The sequence below is a fragment of the Scylla paramamosain genome, chromosome 46 (genome assembly GCF_035594125.1).
Source record: "Scylla paramamosain isolate STU-SP2022 chromosome 46, ASM3559412v1, whole genome shotgun sequence".
Classification (NCBI taxonomy): domain Eukaryota; kingdom Metazoa; phylum Arthropoda; class Malacostraca; order Decapoda; family Portunidae; genus Scylla; species Scylla paramamosain.
Window position 1 is genome coordinate 266,732 of NC_087196.1, and position 5,769 is coordinate 272,500.

Here is a 5,769-nt window from a genome sequence, read left to right on the forward strand (position 1 = left end):
CACACTGACACGGCACGAGCAAGGGGAACGTGTGTGTACATGCTGCTTCGTGTTTGTGAGTTATGTGAGTTTTCTTTGGCTATTTTACTGTGTTAATGCTGCAGTTTATGACACTAAAAAGCACTGTATGTAATTATAACAGGCATCTACGATAAAGAAAATAGATCTAAAGTTTTTTGTTTGTTTTTTTTCACTGTAATGCGCTAAACTTTGCAACACAAAGTACTGCACACAATTTTAATAATCACATACGTATGTACAAGACAGCAAATTACAGTAGAAGATTTTTTTTTCCCATTATGTAATGAAGGGAAGGAAATGAGAGAGTAGTTCATCATACAAAGCTGTGTGTCATAAGCAGTGAACAAGCTTAATCACAGACCTGTTCTCAAAGGCCACACTGGTAATTAGTCTGGCTCAGGTTTTTTTTTTTCTTTTTCCTGTGAATGATCCAGAATCCTTGCTAAATAATAATTAAAATCCCAATAAAGACCTAGGAAACTATAATGACTATTACTACAGCCTGTGAAATGTTGCGATAAGACGTTTAAATGTTTGATAATGTTGTGCGTCCTCATCCAAGTCAGATTCAGTGGGGACACGTTCTCCCTGGCCGTCCTTGTCCACATGTCACATTCGGTGCAGTTCAAACTGAAGTAAAAAATGCACCAGTTTTGTTCGCGTGGCAATGGTCAGGGTCAGACTGCGCTGTGTCTTGTGTCTCCACGAATACCTCTGGCTGCTTCAATTGATTGGTTCCTTTTTTCTTCCTCTTTTTTTATTCATTTTATTTATTTACTTACTTCTTTTTCTTTTTTTTGTTATGGTTAGTGGAAGACATGCCTGTGTTAAGTACTGTGACAGGTGGGGAGGTGTCGTGATGCACCTGTACTCCACACTTAGGTGATGAAGTAACAAATATACATTTGTACCTTAATAACAAATCGTAATTTAACCACTTAATCATAGCGACAAAATAAAAAAAAAATTAAAAATAAAATTAAAAGTCTAGAGTTGAACAACAGTGTGTTATGTAAGTCAGTAAACAAATGACAGCTTTGGTAGCAAGATAAAAACAAAAAAGTGTTGCAGTCTACGGTAATCGTAGTGAATATCCTTCCCAACATGAAAAAAAAACCCCAATGGCTATGTCTTGTATGAATTAATTTTATTTAGTCCACCAGCCGCTCCTTGGAATCCACTCCAGGGTGACTATAACAAGTTTGCATTTGCTCCGGTTCCTAATACTCTCTTCCTGCATACTGGATCCCTGTCGCCCGCCCTCCCCTTATCTCCCTGAAGCATTCCAACACTGTCTTGCTATCTGATGAGGCACTACACACTACTTTAGTCAGCACAACACTTCACACACAGTTAAATATCCTTATTTCCACGTTCCTGATTCTACCGTAACAATATACATGAATGACTCTTCTATAATTATTATAAGAAGGAATAAAAAAAAAAGCCGTAGAGGACAAGAGACTTTATGGCGCACAATATTTTACAGAGACATGAGTGTTCATTTTTCCGTGCCTCTTCAGCATACATACAGATGAGGGGCGCTGCACTAAGGGGACGTGACTGGATGAGCGCGGGTAGGGTGGCCATGAATGCGGTGGAATGGCGGCCCTGATGGTGGTCATCCACCCATTAAGTGTTCCCCGCCCCTCAACTAAGAGAATGAAAAGCAAATAAAAAACACAGTTTTTTTTTTTAAATATTGACCCATAAATAATTCATCGTTACATGGACACTTTTAAGTCTCAACACACTGCCGGTGGCTGGGAGCACCAAACACTGATGCTGAGGCACGCTAAAAAGGCAATCAAGGAAGGTCAGTACCCCTCTACACTAGGAAATTTAAGTTTCCGAGTATAATAATAGCAGCTTGGTCTCTCTCTCTCTCTCTCTCTCTCTCTCTCTCTCTCTCTCTCTCTCTCTCTCTCTCTCTCTCTCTCTCTCATGGTAATTAGTGCACCAGGACTCCCCACATGTGCACTACACGTGGTGATGGCGGCACGAACGGAATGAATTAAACAGGCGAGTTATTCGGCAGCCAATCATCGTATTACCAAGGCTAATCAGGTGCTCACTCCCGCATGTTTTGGCAGACTAACGACCCTCACTGAATTAATTACGAGGATCACTTATATTTCTTAACTCTTACAAACACAAGGTCTCGTCCTGGAGCCCTCTGCTCTTGTGTGACGATAACAAGCTCAACTTTGCTTTTCATTTTTTTTTTTAGTACCGCAGCAGCAGCAGATGAATACTCTAGCCAGTATTTTCATTTTTACAATGTCTACCGTTTTCTAGAATCTTTGTCTTATTTGACCTACTTTCCACTTTCCTAAATGACCCACGTGACCTCGTTTCTCCCATTCCCTATTATCACCATATCCGTAAAAAAATGTCCTGCCTTTCTGCATCACGTGTAGCTACTATTGTCAACACCATCCAAACTATACTTAACTTCCTAACTACTTTCCACGTTCCCTGTTCTTCTCTGAAAGGTACTAATCGTGATCACCTTGACGCAAGTGTTCCAAGAAATATGAGGCACCATTCTTGTTCTCTGTAAAACAAGTGTATTTGAGAAAGCATTAAAAATATACCACTTTAATACTGTAAGATTTCCTAGTCATATCCCATTGCAAGCACTTCTGACCTACTGTAAGATTCATTACATCATACCAGTATGAACATCACTGCTAGCATCCAAACTAATATTATATTCCTCTCCCTCCTTCGCATAATTGATCTTCCCAAGCTTATGATGCAAGGCTGAACCTCCAATATAAGCAAGTCGTTATAAGGATTAAGTATATCAAAATCACATGAAAGGGAAGAATGACTGGCTTTCAATATCCTTCTTAAATTAATAAGCTTGTTCTTCCTCACACTTCCACAAAATAAATTTCCACAAATAAATTACCAAACCGACATTAAATTAACTAAAGTAAAATCCACATAAATAAAATACTAGAAACACGAAAAAAAAAAAGAATTACAGTATTCTCATTCCCAAAGTTAGATTCTTCTAATATAAATATGAGAGAGAGAGAGAGAGAGAGAGAGAGAGAGAGAGAGAGAGAGAGAGAGAGAGAGAGAGAGAGAGAGAGAGACCCTATCAACCGCCACTCGGCAGGATGTCCACTGTCCACTACCCAGCAAGGCCACGTTACAAGCTCCACCTCACTGTTTACTCTCACTCCACTCCATTAAGAGAAAATTGAGTTTGTGTGTGCTGTAGTGTGTGGCGGGGGATTACTGAACAGAATATTTGATACAGTTGAGGATAATGCGCGCATGCACACACACACACACACACACACACACACACACATACACATCTCTCTCTCTCTCTCTGATATGGTAAGCATGAGACGCGTGATAGAAAGAAAATGTAGTGTGCTCATTACTATGGCGTCCCCTTTTTGATACCTGTGCTAAATTGTCTTGCATTTCAAGTTATGGCTTTGGGAAATGAAGCAGTGAATGGCACGCCCACTCACTGCCTCCCTTGATGCAACACCTCGCCTCCAGTTGATCACGGGGAGGGAAGTGAAGTGTTTGTTATGCTAACTGATCCATAATGCAAACTGTCCACACACACAGGGGACGATTAGCGGGAGTTGCTGATTCACTGACTTTGCTGCAGCGTCTCAAGTCAACCACACGGTAAATCAAATACTAATATAAGTAATACAGGTATCCTATGACAATTTTAAGCTAACCTAACGTAACCCACAAATCAATAATTCAATCAAACATTAATAATCTATCTCTTAACACAAGCTTAGCTTAATCTAGTCAAACCTATCTTCCAACATGGTGACTTTAGCCTGTCTTAACTGATCACTTTTTTTCTCTATTGTAAATGGGGTAATGATTAAGGACAACTAAATTTATATAGAAAAAAGGTCCAATGAGGTGTCAATCCCCAAGGAAAACGAGCCAGAAGGATTAACCAAAACTAATATACAAATTCTGAATTAAGAATGCGAGTGTATTAGGTGCATGAAGTAGAATTGCGTTAAGGAAGTCAATTGTGACTGTCCCCCCTGTGTTGTGAGACAACCTAACAGGGAAACGTTGAGGGAGGTCACCGCTGGGTAGTTGATATGTTCAAGCTCAGCCTAGCCTAAATTATCCTGCCCCCTAACATTTCCTTATCTCCTAATACAAGTTTATCCTAACCTAACCTACATAACAGTGAGTGGGCAGTGATGCAGAAGGTACACAGCTGGACATGACAACGCACAACTTTCCCTAAGCTCTCCCGCCTCATCACACATTCCCTTAGTGCCTGTATCACAGACCTGCTCACTCCAGACACTCCACAACATAAACACGCCTTTCATTGCTCAAGATGAAGTGAAAGCAAGCATGTACCATCACCATTATTAAAACTGGCCATGTTTATCACCATTCCCAAGGCTAGTGTTAAAGAGAATACGCATGCTCGCATACCTGCAAGTAAACAATCCAAAGAATAATATGATGCGTACGTAATCTACTGCGCTCTCTCTCTCTCTCTCTCTCTCTCTCTCTCTCTCTCTCTCTCTCTCTCTCTCTCTCTCTCTCTCTCTCTCTCTCACACATAAATAATTTATATTTCCACATATATAATAAGTAATCAGTAAGTAGAAAAACAAAACAAAACAGCGAAGCAGCATTATTTTTCTCCCCAGCAGACTTGATGACGTCAGCCATGATGGCGACGCGCACCGCTGCCAACACACCCCGAGACATCACCGTCCTCTACAAAAGGTACTGTCGAAATGGAATAGAAAATAAGAGGCGAAGAGAGTGCGGATATCCATTTATCAACAACGCAATCGTGACATAATCTGATTTACGCTAAAATGAGACTTGTTGAGGGGAACAGTTACTGCGCAGCTGGTTCTCCACTAGCATAGATTACCACCATCAGATCAATCAGTACTACACCACTGCTATAGTATCTTCCTTACTTAATATATAATGCCAATGGAACAGTTAAGATGAACAAACACCGAATAAACACCACAAAGTAATGAGCCAGAGGGAGGGAGCTTTAAATTTCGAGGAGACGAGATCCTTCTATCCTTCTCCTCCCTTTCCTCTCTCCCACTTTAATCAACATGAACACGCATCTTTTATTTCGAAAGTAGAGATTCAGAATAAGATTTGCACGTGCTTCTGTCACTTCACACATAACAAATAAGCAGTACTTATGACAGAATTCCATTAGTCTTATTACCTTCGTGTTATATTTGCATCGACATTGAAGGGTGCCAACATATCCGAAATACGATTCAGCGCTGCTAAATATTATAATACCTTAAAAGTACATTTTTACAATCTTCTTCACTCTGAACAACAAAATGAATGAAACGACTAAATACAGTAGTGAGTGGTACGGCAGAACATCGTTTGAGACACACTGAAATATAATATACGAAATAGAAAATGGAAGCAGAGCACAGATGTATCGCAAAGGTTGGTACTCCTGTCCGCTAGCGCTTGTTTCGTCACTTAGCTCTTCCGACAGTCACCACCACCATTGTTTTCCCACTGTAACGACCAGAATACTATGCCCGATTTGTACTCAGTGACGTTGTAATTGCTTGATAAGTATGTATGTAATGAGTGGATTCACGTGGAGGTGGGGAAGCGAGGGTGTGCGAGGTGATTTACGAACCTGACGAAACAGGGAAGCCAGAGAGCAGTTGCCCGCCTGACCTCTCATTCCCCTGCCTGCCTACTTCCACCTGTACGCCT

The 5,769-nt window shown here is 40.6% G+C and overlaps 1 long non-coding RNA gene across 1 annotated transcript in view; it reads right to left on the reverse strand.

Moving 5' to 3' along the window:
• Window positions 1-1,471: 1,471 nt before the first annotated feature.
• Window positions 1,472-5,769, reverse strand: part of LOC135094756 (uncharacterized) — a 62,749-nt gene continuing 58,451 nt past the window's right edge. Inside the window, exon 4 of the long non-coding RNA XR_010263970.1 lies at window positions 1,472-1,675. This is a non-coding gene — a long non-coding RNA (uncharacterized LOC135094756). The remainder of the gene's footprint in view (window positions 1,676-5,769) is intronic.